General features: G+C 44.2%; 1 long non-coding RNA gene across 3 annotated transcripts in view; it reads left to right on the plus strand.

Annotated features, from left to right (window-relative positions):
- The window catches only part of LOC135176828 (uncharacterized), a 269659-nt gene that overhangs the window by 204020 nt on the left and 41806 nt on the right, over nt 1-23833 (plus strand). The window contains exons 4-5 of one of the 3 annotated variants that reach the window (XR_010302840.1): nt 15660-15777; nt 19578-19783. The exons of the other annotated variants lie outside the window; for them this stretch is intronic. This is a non-coding gene — a long non-coding RNA (uncharacterized LOC135176828). Of the gene's footprint in view, nt 1-15659; nt 15778-19577; nt 19784-23833 lie in introns of those variants that run through there. 3 annotated transcript variants of the gene reach the window in all.

The following is a 23833-nucleotide window of genomic DNA, read 5'->3' on the forward strand; positions in this document are numbered from 1 at the left end:
GTGTAATAGGGCATCAACTCAGTTGCTTTTCAAAACAGTGGACTACTTTTGGGCTCTTCTATTTGATAAAGACACAAATATACTGGAGTGAATCCACAGGAGGGTCACAAAGATGACTGAGGAAAATGGAGTATCTCTTGTATGAGGAGAGAATGAGAGTTGAGACCATTCAGCCTGGAAAGGAAAAGAAACTAGGGCTGAGCTCTTTTGAATCATGTGAATTGTTTAGCCTGGAGAAGAGGAGGCTCAGAGGTGATCTTTTTGCTGACTACACCTACCTGAAGGTAGGTGGGGGTTCGTCTCTTCTGCCAGGCAACCAGCAACAGAACAAGGGGACACAGCATCAAGTTGTGCCGGGGGAGGTATAGGCTGGATGTTAGGAGGAAGTTCTTCACAGAGAGAGTGATTGGCATTGGAATGGGCTGCCCAGGGAGGTGGTGGAGGCACCGTCCCTGGAGGTGTTCAGAAAAAGCCTGGATGAGGCACTTAGTGCCATGGTCTGTTTGATTGGATAGGGCTGAGTGCTAGGTGTGACTGGATAATCTTGGAGGTCTCTTCCAACCTGGGTGATTCTATGATTTTATGATTCCATGACAAAAGGCAATGGGCACAGACTGAAACACAGAAAATTGGTTAAATGTTAGGTAAAGTTTTTTTCTTGCCCTGTTTTTTTTCCCTTTGTTTGTTGGTTTGTTTTTTTTGGTTGGTTGGTTTGTTTCATTGGATTTGCTTTGTTCTGTTTGTTTCCTGAGGTGATGACATCTCCATCCTTGGAGCTTTTCAAAACCTGACTCTGCATGGTCCTGCATAACCTGCTGTAGTTGATTCTTCTTTGAGCAGGTTGGTGTAGACAGTCTCCAGACATGCCTTATGTTAATGTTAGTAGATTCTTCACCCCAGCAATAGTGGAGTTCAGTGGAAATTCATTACAAGACTAAGCTTATTCTTTAGGACAATGCTGCCTGTCTTTATTATTAACAGCAACAACAAAAATATCTCAGAAGGTAATGTCTCATTGCTAATCTGTAGTTAGGGCAACTCAACAGTCACCAGTGGAGCATAAAAGTGGTGATATATTTACTGTGCAGCCTGTGGGCTGGATGCCCAGGACCTTTCTTGCGCCCCTCTTCATTCTCTGTGAAAATGGGGATATACAGTTACAGAAAGATATGTTGGAATCTTCCATGGATGTTAGATCCTCTCATAAAAAGCAGACATTGACATGTTATGCCCATGTCCAAACTTCAGGCCTCTATATTGTAAAAGAAGGATCTCTTACACCATCAAGTTGTTCTGAGACCTTTCCTCAAGATGACAGGAATCCTTGGGATTTCTTGTCTACACTATGCCAGTTGAAGGCTTTAAGAAGTGAGGGACCAGACTGGGGGGCACTGCTGCAGTGTGTCTGGTGAAGGAGAGAGGGAAATTGCAGCAGCTATTTTTTTGCTGCACATTGTTGGGCTGAACAGCTCTGTCATCCTGTGGAAAGGTCAGCGAGCAAAGCAGCGGATGCACCTTCACTCACACTGTGGAGCCTGCAGCCATCTCACCCTGCACATGTGTGCCCACAGGAAACAGACACAGCTTCCCTTCTTGTGTTAAAGCTGCACCTAAAGACCCATCTGAGCCTGAAAGGGAGAGAGCAGGGGTAAACCCCCTTCGGATAACGTCTCTGCAAGTTTAAATAGCTCCTGAAGGAAGTAAGCGGTGCTATCTAGAAGTAGAAGGCCAGCTTGTATAATGAGTTTCATATATTTATGCTGGCCATGACAAATCAAAGAAGCAAAATTAAGACTGAAACCTATAATCTAAACCAGTCAGGATTTTCTCCTGTGTTTTGTGGAGCCTATGTCTCCCTCCAGAGTTTAAAACCAGGAAGGATGGTGCTGGTATTACATATGTCAAGCAGAATGCGTGGCCGCTTGGAATACCCCATGCCAAATTCATGAACATTTTACTATCTTCTTTGGGGAGAAACCATAAAAAGCCAGACCAGAATTTTCTGAAAGGACTGGAAAAGTTATTAAAAATTGGAAGTGCATACTGTATGTATCTGAAAACTGCCTCTTTGAGCACATATATTCTATCAAAGGGAGCAAGTGCAGTGAAACACAAGGCTGGCACATCTGTGAATAAAAGCTCCAAATAACTATGAACCTTGCTTCTCTTTGGTTTCAGCCTTTTACCCTAATGGAATATTTTCTTTTTAGGGTGTAACATTTTAGGGTGTAATGTTTTGGCACAGTTGCAGAACACAAGACAAAAGAACAGGAGATAAAACTTGATTTATTGCATAAGGCTGACCAAGACTATTGCATCCCTGCTCTAGCCATGTAATTTTCTGCTGTACTTGCTTTCTGGGCATGCACGATGTGAATGGATGACCACAATATACAAACTGAATTCTGGGAGTTGTTTCTGTTCTCATTCATAAATGCACAAGTTTCGTTTGGAACTTTTGCTCTCTTTTATTCGAGATCCACAAATCCCTAAGCTGCAGGCGGTGAGAAAATCTGCCACCTTCGGAACGCTTTGGTTGATTGAACACCACATGTGTTTAGGAATGTCAGCACCTTCCTCTTTTTGATTTTTCATTTTTCATCACCACCATTTCAAGCTAACAAACTAATAAAGAGAGGCTCATCTAAGAAAACCATCCAAGCTGGAACACTCCAGCAGCCCAGTGCGTGTTACTGACTAGGTGCTGAAAGTCCCATCAAGCTTCATTCAGATCTTCCTGTTGCTGTAAGTTAGGGATAAATTAATTAGCTGTGCAGCTTATGCTGATTGACTGTGAGGTGGCAGGAGAGCTGCAGTGATTTCCAGCGTGTAATATAGACATACAGTTCATTTGCTGATCACTGAAGAATATGTGTGCTTGACTCCTACTTAAGATCAGCTTACTGAGCTTTCCAGGCTGCACTAGGATGGCTTCCAGGTGACCTATAGGGATCGGTAAGGAGCTCAAATATACAGGGAGTCAGTGTGAAAATGAGAGGCACATCTCTTGGGTTGTATGCCATCTCTGAGTCTTGAATGCAGAGAATGTCCTCACTGTCAGCCTGCAGTGCTTATCACAAGCTGCCTTACTTTGGGGAGAAATGTTTTCCCAGGATCCTTGTGTATGCAATGCATGGTTGACAGACAGCTAGTTGTCTTTGACTCAGTTTTGAAAAGTATTCTTTGCAGAATTACAGAACAGTAGGGATTGGAAGGGACCTCTGCAAATCATCTAGTCCAACCTCTTTGCTAAAGCAGCTTCGTCCAGAGCAGGTTGCACAGGAATGTGCCCAGGTGGGTTTTTGAAAGTCTATAGAGAAGGAAACTCCACAACACCTCTGAACAGCCTGCTCCAGTGCTTTGCTACCCTCAAAGTAAGGAAGTTTCTCCTTAAGCCTAAGTGAAACTTCCTGTGTTCTGTGCCTGTTGCCCCTTGTCCTATCACTAGGTGCCACTGACAAGACCCCAGCCCCATCCTCATGACCTCCACCCACCCTTTAGAAATTTATATGCATTGACACAATCTCCTCTCAGTCTTCTCTTTTCCAAGCTAAAGACCCCCAAGTATCTCAACCTCTACTTTTAAGAAAGATGCTCCAGTCCCCTCATCATCTTTGTAACCTCCCTGTTGGACTTTCTTCAGCAGTTCCCTGATTTTCAGACATTTCATTTGTTCAGACTTTTGAGTATAAGATTTGTAGCTAAAAAAAATAGGAGACCCTATAGTCTTGGCTTTGCTAAAGGTGATTTATCTGTGATAGCAGGTATAGTAATAGTGAGCCTCATTCATGCTGCCCAGTTTCATATATTCAGAGTATCATGAGATGAATTCTAAAGGCATTGTTAGCTAACAAAAATAATTCACATAGCATTTCCCCCCTCTGTTTTTATTCTCATGCGTTATCTGACTAGGAGCTTCTGTTCTTCAAGGTGGAGGATTTTACCCCCAACCATCAAGGCAACAGCATAGTTAAAATTAAGAAGCAAAAATGGAACCTTAGAGAGTTTTGGGAGGCTTTCTTCATTAGCTTCTTGATTCCAGACATCAAATTTTTACGAAATACACATGGAGTCTGGAGTCTTATAACGAAAAAATCTGGCAACCCAGAGATGATGACAGCTAACCTACTGCGAGAGACCAACCTGTAGATGTGGTGGTCTGTGAGACATCCTGTAAGTCTCTTTTTCCTCTAGGGACTATGCTGGGAGCCAGAGAACTTGCATTTGAGAGCCTAAGCAGATAAGTCACAGTTGAAACCTGACAGCGTTGCCACTCCCCATTGCAGACTGAATCCAGTTGCATTCCTAAGGCCACAGCTGTAAAGCAAGTTTGTGGTTTGATTTTTGTTCTCTTCGAGCCATATTTTTAGTGCTGCCTATAATAAATCTTCATGTTTTGATTATGTGTAAAAAAGACAGTGACTAGAGACAGAACACAGCACTACCAAAATAAACTCGCTTAATGCACAATGGTCCTGCCGCAAGCACGGACTCCCCTCTTTGCCTGAACTTTGTCTCATTTGAAGTGGTGCAGGGAGAAACGTGGGCAGAAGGGAAGAGTCCTGACCCAATGGAAAGAGAAGAAGTTTTAAAAGGGAGAGCACAAATATACAGGCTGGCAAAAGGCGCAGAGCGTTGCCTAGAGATCCTGCAGACTGTCTGTGCGGTTCGGGGAAGGCGCTCTGAGTTAGCAGGAAGGAGAAGGCAGAGCTGGTTATGCCAAGCTCGTCAACGTGGCAAGTTGGCCACTCTTTCCTGGGGCTGAAAGTAGCAATTTGCGTTCATGGAAGATGATTGCTGGGAGCCAGTGTGGAGATGCTGGGCTGTGCTGAGCTACTGGGCTGCAGGCAGCCTGGGGACCCCACCCATGCCTGTGAAGGGAGGGAGAATCATAGAAACATTCAGGTTGGAAAAGACTCTTCAGGATCATTGAGTCCAACCGTTATCCCTACTCTACAAAGTTCACCCTTAATCCATATTCTCAAGCACCACATCCAAATGACTTTTAAATACATCCAGGGCTGGTGACTCCACCACCTCCCTGGGCAGCCACATTCCAAAGCCTGACCACTCGTGCTGGGAAAAAATGTTTCCTAATGTCCAGTCTAAACATATCCAGTCACAACTTGAGGCCATTCCCTCTTCTATCGCCATTTACCTGTGAGAAGAGACCAGCTACAGCCTCTCCATAACCTCCTTTTGGGTAGCTGTAGACAGCCATGAGGTCTCCCCTCAGCCTCCTCCTCTTCAAACTAAACAGCTCTGTCTCCCTCAGTCACTCCTGATAAGATTTATTTTCCTGGCTCTGGAGGAATATCATGGAATCATTACATCATAGTACCACAGATATGTTGAAATTGAAAGTGGACTTTGAGATTATTAAGTCCAGCCACTTGGGTAGAGCTCATAAAGCACTACCTCTAAAGCATCTCCCTTAGCACCACATCCACGTCTCTTTTAAGTACTTCGAGGGATGCTGACACCACCACCTCCCTAGGCAGCCTGGTCCAGTGCCTGAGAATCCTTTCAGGGAAGAATTTTTTTTCCTAATATCCAACCTGAACATCTCTTGACACAACCGAAGGCTATTTCCTGTAGTCCTGTCACTTATGAAATATGCACTTTCAGCCCCAAATCACCAACAATGACTACGTAGAGAGGTGTCATCTTTTCAGTCCATGCACTAGGGGAGAGCAGTGTTGCAGCTCCCACTTTGCTCCTGTGCAAGATCCCACGCAGGGCTGGGTGAGGGCTGTAGAAATCCTGAAGAGTGTCACTGTCCCAGCAGTGCAGCCAGGCTCCAGACCTTCTGGTTTCTCAACTGGTGGTTCATTAAGAGTGTCTATGCACTAGACAGTGCATTATGCAGTTCTTTAGAGTGCATTTGGTGATTGCCAACAAGCATTTTGGTTAAGAGGAAAATGTTTTTGAATCCCAAATGTCTTTGTTTAAGGCTACCTTTTGAAATCTGCAGCAGCAAAGCTCAACTCATAAAAACCCAAACAATAAACCCACACTATTTAGGCATTTTTTTTTTCTCTAGAAGTATTTTCTTGTATCACGTGGATTTCACTTCATCTTTTTCAGTGAATGCAGTTGTCTCTGCAAGGTTCAAGTCTGAGCTCAGGCCATGCTTAATCCTAACATTCAAATTTTCCTTCTCTTTTCTGTGTTATTTTTAACATCACTTTCAGCATAAAGCTCAGGTTCATGAAATTAGAATTGTTAATGTTTCATCTCAAATTGAGGGGGAATGAGGAAGAGACTGAGGCCAGATAAAGGTCTTTAAGTTTTTTTCTTGGGTAGTAGAAAATGTATAACAATATTTGGAAGCTTCAGACTTATTCTTTATTAACTTCTTTCCTAATGAGCAAGTCCAGTACCTTTCAGCTTTGACCCACTACATTTTTACTACCCTTTGAAAAGCTGAAATCTCTTTTTTGTCTCCTCCCATACTCATCTCTAGCAAGTTTGTATTTTTTTCCTTTGTTGCTTTTTGCATTTGTTTTAAGATTTAACCTCCCAAGAACTTGTAGTGTGTATATATATCTATTTCATAATCTCTAAATGAACCAGAATTTCTATTAAACTGTAAGGAAGGTACTTACTTCAGAAATATGTGTGCAAAGGAACCACTAAGCTTCATGGCTCTATCAATACATACTTATCTCCTAATGCTATACGTGTTTAATATATATGTAAATAAGAGTTATTAGCAGAGATTGCATGTTTGGCTATAAATGTGGGTACCAAGAGATTACCCTGGGGATCTTTTAAACTCTTCTTTGTTTTATTCCACATGAGAATGGTAAGGTTTTTATTGAATTAGACTCAGTTTTACTTCAATTATCTTGATCTGTACCCAGAAAGTGTCTGTTTTAAGGGAAAATGTGTATCTGATTTCAGAGACTCGGGGTAGACACTTCTATACTTCTCTTTGGCCACAAGGGAATATGACAGGAACATTTTATTTCAATATTACTTTAAGTAAGAGCTGATATGGAGAGTGTGTAGTGCCCTGTAATTTGATATGGACATTTTCTAACCTCTGAAAACAGACTGTGGAAAGCTCTCTCCCTGTGTATCAAATCCTAGGGTAAGCTACATTGGATACTTCTCCAGTTTGTCATCTATTTCTGGTGTCCTGGCAGTACTTGTTTTCCTTATCAAAGCCATAAGTTATGTCATTTCCATTTCTGTTCTTGCTTTGAACCAGTCAAGGTTGTGGTTTATGGGAGGAGGTTTGGTGTTTTGGTTTTTTTTCATTAGCTGTTATGCAGTGTCAGTTATATTCATGGCATTTTTATTTCTAGAAGAACTTGTGTGCCATTTTTGCCTGCTTAGTACCTGCAAAATGTGGAATTTGAATCCCACCATACCTGCATCCCTTGCTTTGCATTCACTAAAGTTGGAGCATGTAAAGTCATCTCATCTCAGACACATTCTAGGAGAGGATGTGCAAGTCAAAAAGGTTTTGTAGGATTGTGGATGGAGATGCATTTTAAGGCCAGTTTTGGACATGCTGGTGTAAATGCTGTTTCTGCATGGTGATAAAGCACAGCCAACTGCCTCCTTCAGCTTGTCTATCATTCATGGCTTCCCTTCAGAAAACTGAGTGTGTGTGAAAGTTCAGAACTGGTTACTGAAGAATGATCACAGAAACATTCTGGTTGGAAAAGCCCCTCAGGATCACCAAGTCCAACCCATATCCCGACTCTACAAGGTGCACCCTAAACCTCAAGCATCCTAAGCCCCAAGCTCCACATCCAAATGACTTTTAAAAACATCCAGTGTTGGTGACTCCGCCACCTCCCTGGGCAGCTCATTCCAATGCCTGACCACTCTTGCTGGGAAAAAATGTTTCCTAATATCCAGTCTAAACCTACCCAGTTGCAGCTTGAGGTCATTCCCTCTTGTTCTACCACTATTTACCTGTGAGAAGAGAGCAGCACCAACCTCTGCATAACCTCCTTTCAGATAGCTATAGACAACCATGAGGTCTCCTCTCAGCCTTCTGTTTTTCAAGCTAACTCATCCCCAGATCCTCCAGTTGCTTCTCTTCAGATTTATCCTCTAGGCCCTAGCATCTTCCACACAAACCTTGCCTGAAGTTCTCTGCCATTCAGGGCAGTAGGAATATTTTTTCAAACCTCAAGAAGATTGAAAACCTTGGGATTATCTAGGGTAAAACACCTGGTTTAGCAGTACTGGATTTTGTGTTTGGTTTTAGGTTTTCTCATGTTTTTCTCAGAGAGGTAGTTGAGGCAAAACCTATGCCCATGTTAGAGAGTGACAATTCAGATATGCTAGCAAAAAGTGTGTAAGAAAAGCCTGTTACGGAAAGCATGCAGTGGGAGCTGCATGCTGCCCAGATGTGGCGCAGGAACACCACTTCTTTCTTTCTTTCTCTAAAGGAAAACCAACCAAACAAAAATAGTAACCAAAGCAAACCAGGAAATTCTGACTTTTTTCTTCATCAAGCTTCTTCTGTGCTCAGCTTGGAGGAGGATGCCCTGCGATCCTCAGGCCATATTGGGTCAGGCTGAGTGGGTCAGATCACAGAATCATTGAATGGTTTAGGTTAGAAGGAACCTCAAAGCTCATCCAGTTCTAACTCCCCACCATAGGCAGGGACACCTCCCACTAGAACAGGTCACTCAAGGCCTCATCCAATCTGGCCTTGAACACCTCCAGGCATCCACAACCTCCCTGGCCAACCTGCGCCAGTGTCTCTCCACCCTCACTGTAAAGAACTTCTTCCTAGCATCTAGTTTAAATCTCCCCTCTGCCAGTTTAAACCTATTCCTCTTCATCCTGTCTTTACAAGGCCTTGTAAATAGTCCCTCCCCAGCCTTCCTGTAGGCCCCCTTCAGATACTGGAAGGCTACTATAAGGTAGTAGCCTTCTCCAGGTTGAAGAGCCCCAACTCTCATAGCCTGTCCTCATAGCAGAGCTGTTCCAGTCCTAAGAACAGGGAGATGGGAGAACATAAGAGCAAGGCAGGCATCTATACCATAGATGCTGTCTGCTACACACTCTAACCCATGCACAGCAATTAACCAGCATGTTGGTGTCCCCAGCATGGGAACCACCTGGTCCATGGCAGGAGAAGGAACGTGCTGGGATCCATTGGAAAGTGCAGAGCTGATTTTGTGCCATGGCGCTGTTGCAGCTTCATAGCAGCAGCAGCAGCAGTCCCTGTTTGCTGCAGAAAAGAGTCGATGAATGCTGGAGGGATTTTGGGTGTTATCATGAGATGGCAGAACAGAGCCAGCAATGCTCCCCTACCTCAGTGTACTCCTTATCTATGTGGCAAGAGTTTGCTCAAACTCAACAACTCTGTCAGCATCTGCATTGCTGTTGCATTAGTGGAAAGAAGCTGGAAATTTGTCTATATTGCTAGAGAGCTGCTGGCTCTTACAGAAAAATCTGCCTTAAACAAATAAAACTGTAAAGGGGGGGGGGGGGGGATCATTTTTATAAACAATCTTTTATCCACATCTTGAAAGCCTACCAAAAATAGCACCTTCCTGAGACTTCTTAGCACTTGCCACTGTCAAGTTTGCTAAATATATGTGGAGTGATGAGGTTCTTTTTCTTCATCCAAAGCTTTGGGACAGTAATTTCAATTCATATAAGTGTCCCTCATGGGTCAAATTAATTTTCAATGTCTAACCTAACTTAAACACTGAAATGACTTGGATTTTCTTTTGTCTTTATTTCTCATGCAAGCAGCCTTTTAATTTTCTTCCCTTTCGTATCAGTTGTTTTTGGGATGTTTTGCTAGCAGAAGATAGTTCTATGCATAAATGCGGAGTGAAAATCCTACATTTGTTTTCAGACTGACTTAAAAAGAGACATAATCACTTCAAAATAAACTTTTTTTTTCTTGAAATCTTGGGAAATCAACTTACAGTTCTAGTAAAGTTAATAGGTAATCAAATGTAATAAACCTGATAATCAAAGGGAAATATTTTTACCTTGACAAAACCTTTTTTATATTGGCAGAATAAATATCTTTACATCAGTGGCATAAGGTAGGAATTAGATTTGCTTCATGAAATTTTGCTTCAGGAAAACTTTAAGATCTTGTTGAAATTAGCATGGTGGACTTCTTTCCTTTTCCTCTTTCCTCCCTTGTCTTGCCTTTTCCTCCCTCTCCTCTCTCCTCTCTTTCTCTCCCCTCTCCCTTTTTCCCTTTTCCTCTTCCCTCTCTCCTTTTCCCTCTCCCCATCACCTCCTCCCTTTTCCTGCCCCCCCCCCCCCCCATTCCCTTGTCTTTTATTTTGTTCCTCCAAGTGGAATGCTCTGATGGAAATCTGTTTTTTCTTTCATGGTCTAGTTCAGTCCAGAAACTCTGTAACACCAATGCATCATCCAGTGCTAGCTTCAGTCACTCACTGAATTCTTCTCTCTTTACTTATGACATTCCCTACTGAGGTCAAAGCTTGGGTTTTACTGGTCAAGCAAACAGATTTTGGCTATTTGTTTAGTGGCTAAATCATGAATCCCAAATTATCTGCATGTCAGGGACCCAGTAAGTCAATATATATACATACACACACTACAAATGAAAGAGACATGACTCTTCCAAATTGGTGGACCTCTTGGTTCAGGTGCTGAGGTGGGACTCATGAACCATTCAGCACAGTGAGGCAGTGGTAGCATACAGCAGTGTTCCCTGTAAAAAATTAGTGCTTTAGTTTCTGGGCTTGTTGTAGAGTGGTACTAACCTACTTATAAACCAATTGCTGATGTATCAAACCCATATCAGTGGGAGAAGATCACGGCTTGCTTTGTGGATGGCACAAAATAGCAGTGCCTGTATGGATGTGCCTTTTCTGGTTTGGTGTTACCAAATTAAGTGTCAGTTTGTGAAATACTTACTCTATCTGCAGAGCAGATGGAGTGGAAATGCTCATGTGAGTAAATATTTGCCATATATGGACTGCACAATCTGGCTGCATCCTTGCTTATACTCTATAATTTATGCTTTTTAAACAGCGATGAAGAAACCTCAAAAGATTCAGAGGTTCATTTGGATTCTCATAAACACCAAAAGCTTGGCTGCTTTTCTCTGCCTCTTGAGGCATTAGGATTTCTGTAAGAAATTTGGTGAACGCACTTTAGTTCAATACTTTCAGCTCTGCTTCCATCTAGGTACAGAAAAAAAAAACCCAGAATAGCTGTGAGCTAGCAGGGAACGTTCACTGCATATGTTTAGCCACTAACATGATTTAGATCTGGGTCAAGTATGATTTTCAAGATGTGCAGTCCCATTTTCACTTAAAAGATCTGTTCTGACTGGGGCTCTTTTGGTTTGTTTTGTTGGTAAGGTCTTCTGTTTTCTTAGGTCTTCTGTTCAAGACCTTACATAATTGAAGTTGCATTTGGCTGCTGTCAGTTTAATACATTTTCTATCAACTCATTTACTGTCTTTCTTTTTTTAACTAGATAAGGAAACTTTCAAACCATTCTCCAAGTAAAAGAGGAGAGAAATAAGAATATGCTGGTTGGGGAGGGGGTTGTTTTGTTTTAATTATACTTTTAAATGTTTTTATTCTGAAGATTTATTAAAAGGAGAAGAAAACCCCCTAAAGTTCTGAAGGGATATTAACATAACATGCCTGTAACTCAAGCTGTGTTTAATGAGAGGTGCTGGGTTGTGGGGTTTTTTTTTCTGCCATGAGGGCTACAGTCCAATGAGTGATAGCTATGAAAGAGGTCACATACATATTCATCAAATTCGACATGCACATGTAAACTGGTTTTAATAGGCCATGACAGCAGAAGTTGTGTCAGGAAAATAGCTGCACATGTGCTCGTTCCCTCGACTGGCATATTTAGCCATTATCACTCTGGTATCCATGGATGAAATATTAGCTTGTTAACTTAAGACCATCAGTTGTTGCTGATGCTTAGTGGCAACCCCTCCCCAGTGAAAATAAAAAAAAAAAAACAAAACAAAACCCACAGATTCCCTCTGCAACTTTATTATGTGCAAAGCTAGGATTGAATTATTACAATTTCATTGTAATATTTCCATTTCCTTCCCTTATTTATTACAGAGGATATTTGTAAGTGATAAATTGGAATGCAGCTGCAATATAAATAAAGGGTCTACTGATTTGAAAATACTCCAAGGATTGGATCCTGCCATTTCCATGAATTTCTTCTGCTGTGCTTCTGATTGTACATTCAGAAGGAACAATATTGCCACAGCATAATTGTGGGTTTTTTCTTCTGAGCACATAGAATCATAGAATCAACCAGGTTGGAAGAGACCTCAAAGATCATCCAAGTCCAACCTAGCACCCAGCCCTCTCCAGTCAACCAGACCATGGCACTAAGTGCCTCATCCAGGCTTTTCTTGAACACCTCCAGGGCCAGACACTCCACCACCTCCCTGGGCAGCCCATTCCAATGCCAATCACTCTCTCTGTCAAAAATTTCCTCCTAACATGCAGCCTAGACCTCCCCTGGCACAACTTGATGATGTGTCCCATTGTTCTGTCACTGATTGCCTGGGAGAAGAGACGAATCCCGACCTGGCTGCAACCTCCCTTCAGGTAGTTGTAGTCAACAACAAGGTCTTCCCTGAGCCTCCTCCAGGCTAAACATCCTCAGCTCCCTCAGCCTCTCCTCACAGAGCTGTGCTCCAGGCACAGCTCCCTCACCAGCTTCATTGCCCTTCTCTGGACACATTCCAGTACCTCAACATCTCTCTTGAATTGAGGGATCCAGAACTGGTTACAGTACTCAAGGTGTGACCTGAAGAATGCTGAGTACAGAGGCAGAATAACCTCCCTTGTCCTGCTGGCCACACTGTTCCTGATCCAGGCCAGGATGCCATTGGCTCTCCTGGCCACCTGGGCATCTCTTTTGGCACACAATAGAAGGAAAATGCTGTCCTTCAGAATCCTCAGCATGACAAGGGGTAAGTGACCACGCTCTGCCATGTTTTAGTCAACATACCTACTGCTGTCTTTTGCCAAAGGTGTTGATAGTTGCATTAAGAGCTGGAGAGGCTAAAACATTTCTCTGGTGAGGAAAGACTAAGAGAATTTGGGCTTTACAGTCTGGAAAAGAGAAGACTGAGAGGAGATCTCATAAATGCTTATAAATACTTAGAGGGTAGGTGTCAGAAGGATAGGGGCAGTCTTCTTCAGTGGCACCCAGTGACAGGACAATGAGTTGCATGAACTTGAACTCTAAACATGATGAGGAACTTCTTTAATTTAAGGGTGCTAGTGACCTGGAGCAGGCTTCCCAGAGAGGTGCTGGAGTCTCCATCTCTGGAGACATTCAATATCTGCCTGGACGTGTTCCAAAACTGTGTTTGGTTTTGAGCTCCCTGAATCAAGACAGACAGGGATCTTCTGGAGAGAGTCCAATGCAGAGCTATGAAGATGACTGGGAGACTTGAACATCTCTGCTATGAAGAAAGACTGAGAGATCTAGGTCTGTTTAGTCTGCAGAAGAGAGGGCTGAGAGGGGTTCTTATCAGCATCTATAAATATCTGGTGTACACCATACCACTGTCAGTGGTGCCCAGTGACAGGACAAGGAGGAATGGCTGCGAGCTGGAATACAAGAGGCTCTACCCTAACAGGAGGAAAAAGCTTTCTTGCTGTGCGGGTGTGGGAGCAGTGGAGCAGGCTGCCCAGAGAGGTTGTAGAGTCTGCTTCTCTGGAGACTTTCAAGACCCCTCTAGATGCATTCCTGTGTGGCCTGCCCGATGTGATCCTGCTTTGGCAGGGGTTTGGACTAGTTGATCTCCAGAGGTCTCTTCCAGCTACTACCATTCTATGATTCTGTAACCTCTTTTTGTTACTCTATTCTAGGACTGGGGAAGAGGAGTACTTTGGTGTTCCTTTTCCCTTCTTTGAATAACGTCTTCCTGCATTAGGGAAAGAGCAGAGAATAAGAAGCACATACAGAAAACCAGGCTTACTTAGGCAACAGCTTTGCATTTCATAGAAGGAAGCTGAACTGTATTGCAGTCATTTCCCCCAGAGAGATCCTTTTTTCAAGGCTGCAGAATTCAGCAGGGGGACTGGGCTTGTCAGAAAGGGATCTGGATCGCCACAGCAGCAAATGTGCCTATGGGTGATGGATGCACTGCTTTATAGAGCAAACTCGATGAAGCTTTCACTTGAAGTGAAAGCTTGAAGGGGGTGAAAATCTAAAAAAGAGTTGAACTTTTTTGCATTCTAATGATGCCTTGTGAGGTGTGGATGCTTTGCTTTTCCAGAGTGGGTCCCTTGCATTGCTTTTGCAAGTGTGAGAGCTAGTGAAAGCAGATGTCAAGCTTGGCCAAATTATGGCATAGTTGATTGTAATTTAAAAGTAATAAAACAAGTCAGCACTGAGGCATCTCATCTCAGTAAGCAAGGAAATAATTCCCTCTGTAAACAAATCACTCCCATGTCAGATCAGAAGACTTGTCTTCCCAGGTCAGGAAGACAAAACCTTTAGGTGCACAGATAAGATGGTGAAGGCAGGTTTGGAACTGTATTCTGTCCTCCTAGCCTGTTGACTCTTGATGTGGTGAGGGAAAGCTGTCAGGGAGCTCAGAGTAGTTTTAAGATTTTTCTTCTGCATAGGGACAACAAAACTTGCAAATTCCTGGTGCATGCTCTTATTTTGGTCATAGTGCCTTCTGTATATGGTCTTTGCCCTAAAATGCTCTTTATACCAGCTCTGTTACAGAATTGGCCAAGGTATATTTATCATATCTGAGAGTTATTCTTCTCACTGGAGAGAATATTCTGTCCCGGTGAGGCTGCATCTGGAATATTCTGTCCAGTTTTGGACCTCTCAGTTCAAGAAGGGCAGGGAGCTGCCCAAAAGAGTACAGCACAGAGCCACAAAAATGATGGAGTGGAACATCTTCCGTAGGAGGAGAGACTCAGGGAGCTGGGGTTTTCAGCTAGGAGAGCAGGAGACTGAGAGGTGACCTCATTCACGTTTATAAAGATGTAAAGGGTAAGTGTCAGGAGGCTGGAGCCAGGCTCTGCTGGGTGATGCCCAATGACAGGACAATGGGCACTGGGTGGAAGCTGAGGCATAGGAAGTTTCATGGAAACGTGAGGAGGATTTCTTTTCCCTTTGAGGGTGACAGAACACTGGAGCAGGTTGCCCAGGGAGGTTGTGGAGTCTCATCTGGAGATATTCAAGACCCACCTGGAGGAGTTCCTATGTGATCTGCTCTAGGTGATCCTGTTGTGGCAGGGAGGCTGGGCTGGATGATCTTTCAAGGTCCCTTGCAGACCCTGAAATTCTGTGGTTCTGTGATTCATGCAGCAAAGTCAAGCTGCGGTGAGTAACACCAAAGAGTCTTCTGTGGAATTGAAGTAGATGTTTATGCTAAGAAAGCACACCTCATCTTTGTGATTTCAGACTCTCACACAGCTAGGAATGCCATGACCAATTCAGAAACTCATAAAACTAGACTCCTGGGGCAGATACACTCACGAGTTACTGCATGATCCTTTGCATATCTTGTACTGCTTCTGTTTTGTGTAAGAGCAAAGTTGGAGAAGAGCTGTTAACCATATGAACTTTAGGCAGGGTCGGGTTCACAGATAAACAGTTGAGGAAAATACTGTGCTTTGGTCTTGAGGGGGTAGTTTGAAAATTATCTGTGTTCACAATAGGTGACAAGTTTTGAGAAGGGTCTTCCGTGCCAATTTGTCTTGCCATCTTCTGCATTTGGCAGTACCTGCTTCAGAGGAAAGGTCAAGCTACAGCCAGGATAACCACTCCTGGGTCAAGGTTAGTCTTGCTCTAATCAACTAAAGGTGAGGATGGCAATATGGTTTGAAATAGCAGGTGTTATCACAGAATTACAGAATTAACCAGGTTGGAAAAGACCTTTAAGATCATCGAGTCCAACCTATCACCTAACATCTTCTATTTAACTAAACCATGGCACTATGTGCCTCATCCAGTCTCCTCTTAAACATTGCCAGGGATGATGACTCCACCATTTCCCCAGGCAGCCAATTCCAATGCCAGTGACGGGAAGTGAAGAACTTCTTCCTAACATCCAGCCTAAACCTGCCCTGGTGCAGCCTGAGGCTGTGTCCTCTTGTTCTGTTACTGGGTGCCTGACCAACCCCCATCTAGCTACAATCTCCCTTCAGGTAGCTGTAAAGAGCAATTAGGTCTCCCCTAAGCCTCCTCTTCTCCAGGCTGCACACCCCCAGCTCCCTCAGCCTCTCCTCACAGGGCTGTGCTCCTGCCCCCTCACCAGCCTTGGTGCCCTTCTCTGGACACATTCAAACGTCTCAACATCTTTCTTAAACTGAAGAGCAAGGAAGTTTTCAAGATGTGGCCTAACCAGTGCTGAGTACAGGGGGCAGAAGGACTTCCCTGCTTCTGCTGGCCAAAGTGTTTCTTAGCATCTCTCTAGGCAGTCATTCCTGCCAGTCATCTTTTTCTCTGAGCTGGAAGAGCCTCTTCCTCACAGAGCTAGAGACAGGATATTGGTGTACAGTCACTGAAAGATCAGAGATTCTGAGTCTGAATTCTTCATCATCTTCTGTATCTCTCCAGGGAGAGTCTAGCACAAGGGGTCACGTGGAAAGCTCTTAGGTGCTGGTGTGCTATAAATGAGGATAATTTGAGTGCAAAGACCTTGAGAGTTGACCCAAGTTAATCTTTTACTGTTTCTCTGTTTCTTATTCGTTAATGCATCAAGCCTGGTTTCAAATAGTTTGAAAGAAGACCTGAGATAACTCCAATATTAGCAGTGCAAGGAGAAGTCTATCCTATAAAAAGACTTTGTCTTTTTATTAAAAAATGCACTAAGTCGTGGGAAAATATTTAAAATGAGGAATGATCTGATAAAAAAACATGAGAGGCTTGGCTTTGGCTCATGTAACTTTTCTGAAAGAGAAGGGACGTGTTTGTGTATTTCTTATCAAACCACCCCAGATTTATTTATATCAATCATTCCTGCAACGTGACATGTGAAATTAGCATCATGATTTAACTCTACATTGCAACAACCAGCAACATGGGTTTTAATCTTGTCTGGATGGAGGGGACAGTGTCCAAAAGTGCTTTACAAGGGAATTGGCTGCTCTTTAATAACGTAGAGTGCACTCTTGGTTTCATCTGAGATCGGGAGCACAGCTTTGTTTTTTTTTATGGAATCCAGAAAAGTGTGAATTTTGAAAAAGTTCCTGGTCCCATTGAGAGGAACTTCTCTCTGTCACAGGGAACTGAAGTTTTTCTTCACTATTCCGACCTCAAATCAACTTTCTCTCTTGGAATGCAGTAGACATTTGAATTGCATTCATTCTGAAAGGCAAATGCATCTGAGCTCCCAGTCAAATCTATTTATTTTACTTTTCCTCTTTTTCCTTTACATTTCTTTTCTGACAAGCTGTTTAAGCCTCTTTCATTTACTGACATGCTGAGTTAATTCATTATTTGTATATGTAAGCAGTGAGGGGTTTGGGGGGGTGGGGGGGTGATTTTCAGCTGCGGTGTGGCCCCAGCTCTTGCAACTGGAAGCCTTAGTGGAAGAAGCAGCATGAGCTGCTTGTGGCTGAAGATCAGCCAGGCAGAAAGGGACCTGGGGGTGCTGGTTGATAAGTAGGCTCACCATGAGGCAGCAGTGTGCCCATGTGGTCAAGAGAGCCAATGGTATCCTGGCCTGAATCAGGAACAGTGTGGCCAGCAGGACCAGGCACTGGTCAGGCCACGCCTTGAGTACTGTGTCCAGTTCTGGGCTCCTCAATTCAAGAGAGATGTCGAGGTACTGGAATGTGTCCAGAGAAGGGTGACAAAGCTGGTGAGAGGCCTGGAACACAAACCCTATGAGGAGAGGCTGAGATTGCTGGGAGTGTGCAGCCTGGAGAAGAAAGAGGCTCAGGGGTGACCTCGTTCCTGTCTACAACTACCTGAAGGGAGGTTGCAGCCAGGTGGGGGTTGCTCTCTTTTGCCAGATAACCAATGACAGAATGAGGGTGCACAATCTCAAGTCGTGCCAGGACAGGTTTAGGCTGCATGTTAGGAGGAAATTCTTCAGAGAGAGTGATTTGCCATTGGAATGGGCTGCACAGGGAGGTGGTGGAGTCTCTGTCCCTGGAGGTGTTCAAGAAAAGCCTGGATGAGGCACTTAGTGCCATGGTCTAGTTGACTGGAGAGGGCTGGGTGCTAGGATGGACTGGCTGATCTTGGAGGTCTCTTCCAATCTGGTTGGTTGTATGATTCTATGTTTCTTGGGTGTGTTTTTATTGAAATAAAGAAATATAGCATGCCCATGGTTAGTGCTTGTAAATACGAATATTGGTAAATTTACTGCAATTCTTAAACTATTCTATAAACTTCTGGTTCCTTGCTCCAGTGCTCCTCCAGTGATGTGTGTGCAGCTTTCTTGCACTATCCCACATTACTGGTGAGTTGAAGGGTCAGAAATGAAAGAAACACAAAGTGATAGAGACTGCACCTTAGCTGCTGGATAGAAAAGGAGATCAGAATTTATTGGTTGGTTGATTTTCTCCTAGCTTGCCCACACAGAAGTTTTTAGGCAGTAGCAAATGTTAAAATAATCTGAAATAAAGCCTATTTCACAGAATCACAGAATGTCAGGGGCTGGAAGTGACCTCAAAAGATTATCTAGTCCAACCCCCCTGCAGAGTAGGATCACCTATACCAGATCACACAAGATCACATTTATCCTGGTGGGTTTTTTTGCTCTAATTTTCTTTGGATTGCTACATCTTTGATTAAAAAAAAAAAAAAAATCTTCATCCTAAGGTTGTAGAAAAAGCCTTTTAAGTAGGTCTGCCTTTCTGTAACCATCTGCAATATTCATTGGCACCAAATGCCAGTCACACTGTCCGGAACTCATCTTGCGCTCCCTAAGAAATAAGCACAAGCAGGGAAATGAATAATAGTATCACAGAACTTTAAAGGTTGGAAAGGACCTCCAGAGGTCATCGAGTTTTAGATCATCTTAGACCTTATTACTCTCTGCAATTGCCTGAAATGTGGTTGGAGCCAGGTGGATGTTGGTCTCTTCTTGCAGTCAGCCAGTGACAGAACAAGAGGACACAGCCTCAAACTGTGCCAGAGCAGGTTTAGGCTGGATGTTAGGAAGAAGTTCTTCATGGAAAGAGTGATTGGCATTGGAATGGGCTCTCTGGGGAGGTGGTGGAGTCACCATCCCTCGAGGTGTTTAAAAGGAAACTGGATGAGGCATTTAGTGTCATGATTTAGTTAATTAAGAGGGTTAGTTGATAGTTTGGACTCAATGATCTTAGAGGTCTTTTCCAACCTGGTTTATTTTGTGATTTTGTGAGCCCAAACTCCCTGCCAAGCAGGATCCCCTGGGGTAGTTTGCACAGGAATGCATGCAGATGGGTTTTGAAAGTCTCCAGAAAAGGAGACTTCACAACCTCTCTGGGCAGCCTGCTCCAGGGCTCCGTTGCCCTCACTGTAAAGAAGTTCCTCTTCATGTTGCTTCAGGCTCTTCTCTTGCTACCCTGCCCAATGGGATAAGCTGTGGGTACCAGTGCTGATCACTTTTCTGAGTTAGTAAAATGCTGTTTGGCACATAGGTCCCTGCAGCTATGGGGAGGCTTTTCCACTGCCATGCCATCTAAAAGATGGTGCCTTGCCCTTGTTTCTCCTTTCTCTCCATCCTCGCTGGGCTGCTGGGTCACGGTCATCTGGTTGAACATACGCAGCATGCCCGCTGTGTGAATTCACACTTCCCTGGCAAAGGCACCTCATACAGAAAGCTCACTCCATAAATAACTTGGCCTGTGCGTTTATTCTGCTCTGAAATGCTGTAAAAAATAAAAGGCTACCTATCAAAGTTGTTTGTCTAATAATGGAGGAAGGGGACGATATTGTAAACACTGTCCAAATGAATTGTAGTAACCAGAATAAATGGTGGTTGCTGTTAGTGAGAGCTGAGACTGAACTGAGGCCTTTCCAAATACATCACATGTGACTTTAATCCATTCCAGAGCCCAGGTCTCCTCTGGGCTTGGAAATTTGATGCTCCGAGGTGCTAAGCCCCCTGTATTGCTATCAAACTCAATAGGGCTGCAGTCTGCTCAGCACCCTGCCATGGTGCTCAATCTCATGTAGACCTGCTCCTGCAGAGTGGTTCTGGACGCACTTAATTTTAGCCAGAGATGTACTTCTTCTTGCAGGAGGACCACTTTCAGTCAGCTTGGATATAGTGCTTAGAGTACCAGGGCTCAGGCTGCCTTCAGTTTTAATGTCACTGCTTTCCAGTGTGCCTTCTCTGCTACAATCCACTCAGATAAATCACAGGATCCTGTTGGATTGAACCTTCGTAGATCATTGGATCCAACCCTCCTGCTAGAGCAGGACCACAGAATCTAGCTCAGGTCGCACAGGAATGCATCCAGACAGGGTTTGAAAGTCTCCAGAGAAGACTCCAGAGAAGTCTCCAGAGAAGACTCTGCAACCCCCTTGGGGAGCCTGTTCCAGTGCTCCATGACCCTTAGAGTAAAGAAGGTCTTCCTAAAGTTGAGGTGAAATTTCCTGTGCTGTATTTTATCCCCATTGCCCCTTGTCCTATCACAGGGTGCAACTGAGAAGAGTTTGTCCCCTCCCTCTTGACCCTCAGCCCTCAGGTATTTGTAAACATTGATTAGATCCTCTCTAAGTCTTCTCTTCACCAGACCAAACAGCCCCAGGTTCCTCAGCCTCTCCTGACAGGGCAGTGCTCCAGCCCCTTCATCATCTTTGTAGCCCTATTTCTCTTTTGAAAGTTGATGGTTTGCCTCCTTTTGGGAGACACCTCCTTTTGGGAGACAAACATTCCCAACACTCAACTTACTGGTATAAGCCATGCCTAGGGTTTAAAGGAATGTGTTTACAATGTATAAAAGAGACTGCAGAGGGTAAAGTTAAATTAGATCCAGTCCAAACTTGATTTTAGGAGAAAGTTTAATCCAGCAGGTGCAAGAACAGTAGGGTGGGGAAGGGGTGGAGGAAATTATAAACCAAAACAAAAACTCATTTGCTGCCTGAGAATGGGATGGATCCTGCTTCAAAGAGCCCCGGAGACACCACTTAAGGGTCAGAAGAGGAGCTCTTTTGAGGTGACATTCAAACCTTCCACAGCAGGCAGGCAGTTTGGACAAAGATCATTTTCTCTCATTGCAGGCCAGTGACCTGGCTGCTCACTAACCTGTCCTCAGCAGCCAGGATAGAGCAGAAACCAAATCCTCTGCCTTTTCAGGGTGGGGGGCAGAGGCAATGCCCTCAGGCCTCCCCAGCCCAGCTGTAATTATACGGCCAGCAGAGGAGTGCCTCAGGTTGCACATTAGTCTCTGGCTGAGATTAGTAATTATAATATCAGCTTTCTCCAAACAGGTCTGACAGAATGGCACCGGTAGCAGAGGTGACTCGAAGTTTAGCGAGTCTTAGGGAAAGTTTGCTGTCTCCTGCTGCTTTCTGTCCCACAAATTTGGCCTCTCTAATAACCATCACTGGCCACAAACAGTAGGAATCCTTTTCAATCACTATTAGCGACACTTCATTTCTGTCATATTTGACCCCTAGGCAAGCTGCAGCCCAACAAAAAGCATTCCCCACAGAAAGTATCCAGACATCCAGGATTTACTCTGTGACGAATGACATTTTTAAGGGCCCTTAAAAAAACACTGAGACAAATTCACAGCAGGACTCAGGAAAGCCCTATACCAGCCTCCAAAGGAGATAAGGGATAGGCGTAGCCCTCACATGGGAGCCACCCCATCTTTGCCTGTTTCTTCTGTGTGACTTCATGTTTGCTGGTACCTCCAGTAGGAAACTGCTGTTCCCCTTCAGGGTATTAAAAGCATGAAAAGTTATTTCTGTTATATGCTGAAAAGTTTCCTAACACAGCAATGTCTTTCCCTCACCTAGGCACTTGCAGCTTTTTCTGCCATAGTTCAGCCAACCCTGTTTTCATTGGGGAAAAGGTGAGGTGCACACACGTTGCTACAGCCACCAAGTGAAGTTCTAATCCTGCTTTAATTAAAAGAAACCAAAAGAAACCAAACAGGCTGGAGACAGAGTTGCTGGAGAGCAGCCAGGAAGAAAGGGACCTGGGGGTACTGGTAGATAGTAGCTGAAGATGAGCCAGCAGTGTGCCCAGGTGGCCAAGAGAGCCAATGGCATCCTGGCCTGCAGCAGGAACAGTGCGGCCAATAGGATGAGGGAGGTTATTCTGCCCCTGTACTCAACACTGGTCAGGCCACACCTGGAGTACTGTGTCCAGTTCTGGGCTCCTCATTTCAAGAGAGATGTTGAGGTGCTGGAACGTGTCCAGAGAAGGGCAATGAAACTGGTGAAAGGCCTGGAACACAGCCCTGTGAGGAGAGGCTGAGGGAGCTGCAGTTGTTTGGCCTGGAGAAGAGGAGGCTCAGGAATGATCTCTTTGCTGACTACAACTACCTGAAGGGAGGTTGCAGCCAGGTGGGGGTTGGTCTCTTCTGCCAGGCAGTCAGTGGCAAAATGAGGGGACACAGTCTCAAGTTGTGCCAGGGGAGGTTTAGGCTGAATATTAGGAGGAAATTTTTCACAGAGTGATTGGCATTGGAATGGGCTGCCCAGGGAGGAGATGGAGTCACTGTCCCTGGAGGTGTTCAAGAAAAGCCTGGATGAGGCACTTGGTGCCATGGTCTAGTTGACTGGACAGGGCTGGGTGCTAGGTTGGACTGGATGATCTTGGAGGTCTCTTCCAACCTGGTTGTTTCCATGATTCTAAGAAAATTTCTTGGTTCATCATTAAACAAAGTGATTATTTAAATGTTGTTTGGCTCAGGAAAGAAGTCATAGTGGTTTTTTTTTTTCTTTTTGCATATTTAGTTTCTTGTAAAGACAATTGTGTATTTGAGACTAGGTTGCAGACACTGTATCCAGGTAAATGTTCACTGTTGCAAGGGTCTACAATGAACTGGGAAAAGACAATCTAGGGCAGCAGAGAGAAGAATAATTTTCTTGGCAAACAGGAGCAGAATAAAGAGGAGATGCATAGCAATGGGATCTTGGCCTGTATCAGGAATAGTGTGGCCAGCAGGAGCAGGGAAGACCTTCTGCCCCCTGTACTCAGCACTGGTTAGGCCACATCTTGAGTGCTGTGTCCAGTTCTGGGCCCTTGAGTTTAAGAAAGATGTTGAGGTGCTGGAACATGTCCAGAGAAGGGCACCAAGGCTGGTGAGGGGACTGGAGCACAGCCCTGTGAGGAGAGGCTGAGGGAGCTGGGGGTGTTCAGCCTGGAGAAGAGGAGGCTCAGGGGAGACTTTATTGCTCTTTACAACTACCTAAAAGGAGGTTGTAGCTAGGTGGGGTCGGTGTCTTCTGACAGTCACCCAGTGACAGAACAAGAGCACACAGCCTCAGGCTGCACCAGGGCAGGTTTAGGCTGGATGTTAGGGAGAAATTCTTCACTTCCCATGACTGGCATTGGAATGGGCTGCTCAGAGAAATGGTGGTGGAGTCACCATCCCTGGCACTGTTTAAAAGGAGACTGGATAAAGCATTTGATGCCATGGTTTAGTTAATTAGAAGATGTTGGGTGATAGGTTTGACTCCATGATCTTGAATGTCTTTTCCAACCTGGTTAATTCTGTAATTTCTCTTCCTTAGGCACTTCCAGCTCAGTAGTTCTAAGGCAGATCTAGGTTGCTTATTGAGATCTGCAGGGTGAAGATGAGACTGTAGATTGGTGAATGTAATGAGTATATTGAAAAGTCAGAAGATGAAGCAAGACAGAAAAGCCAGGGCTTTTGATGCTGCAGCTTCTTATGTGGTCTTCCCAGCAGTTCTTCCTTCTTTATTTCATTTC

This window comes from Pogoniulus pusillus, chromosome 7 (assembly GCF_015220805.1).
Source record: "Pogoniulus pusillus isolate bPogPus1 chromosome 7, bPogPus1.pri, whole genome shotgun sequence".
In the NCBI taxonomy this organism is placed as follows: domain Eukaryota; kingdom Metazoa; phylum Chordata; class Aves; order Piciformes; family Lybiidae; genus Pogoniulus; species Pogoniulus pusillus.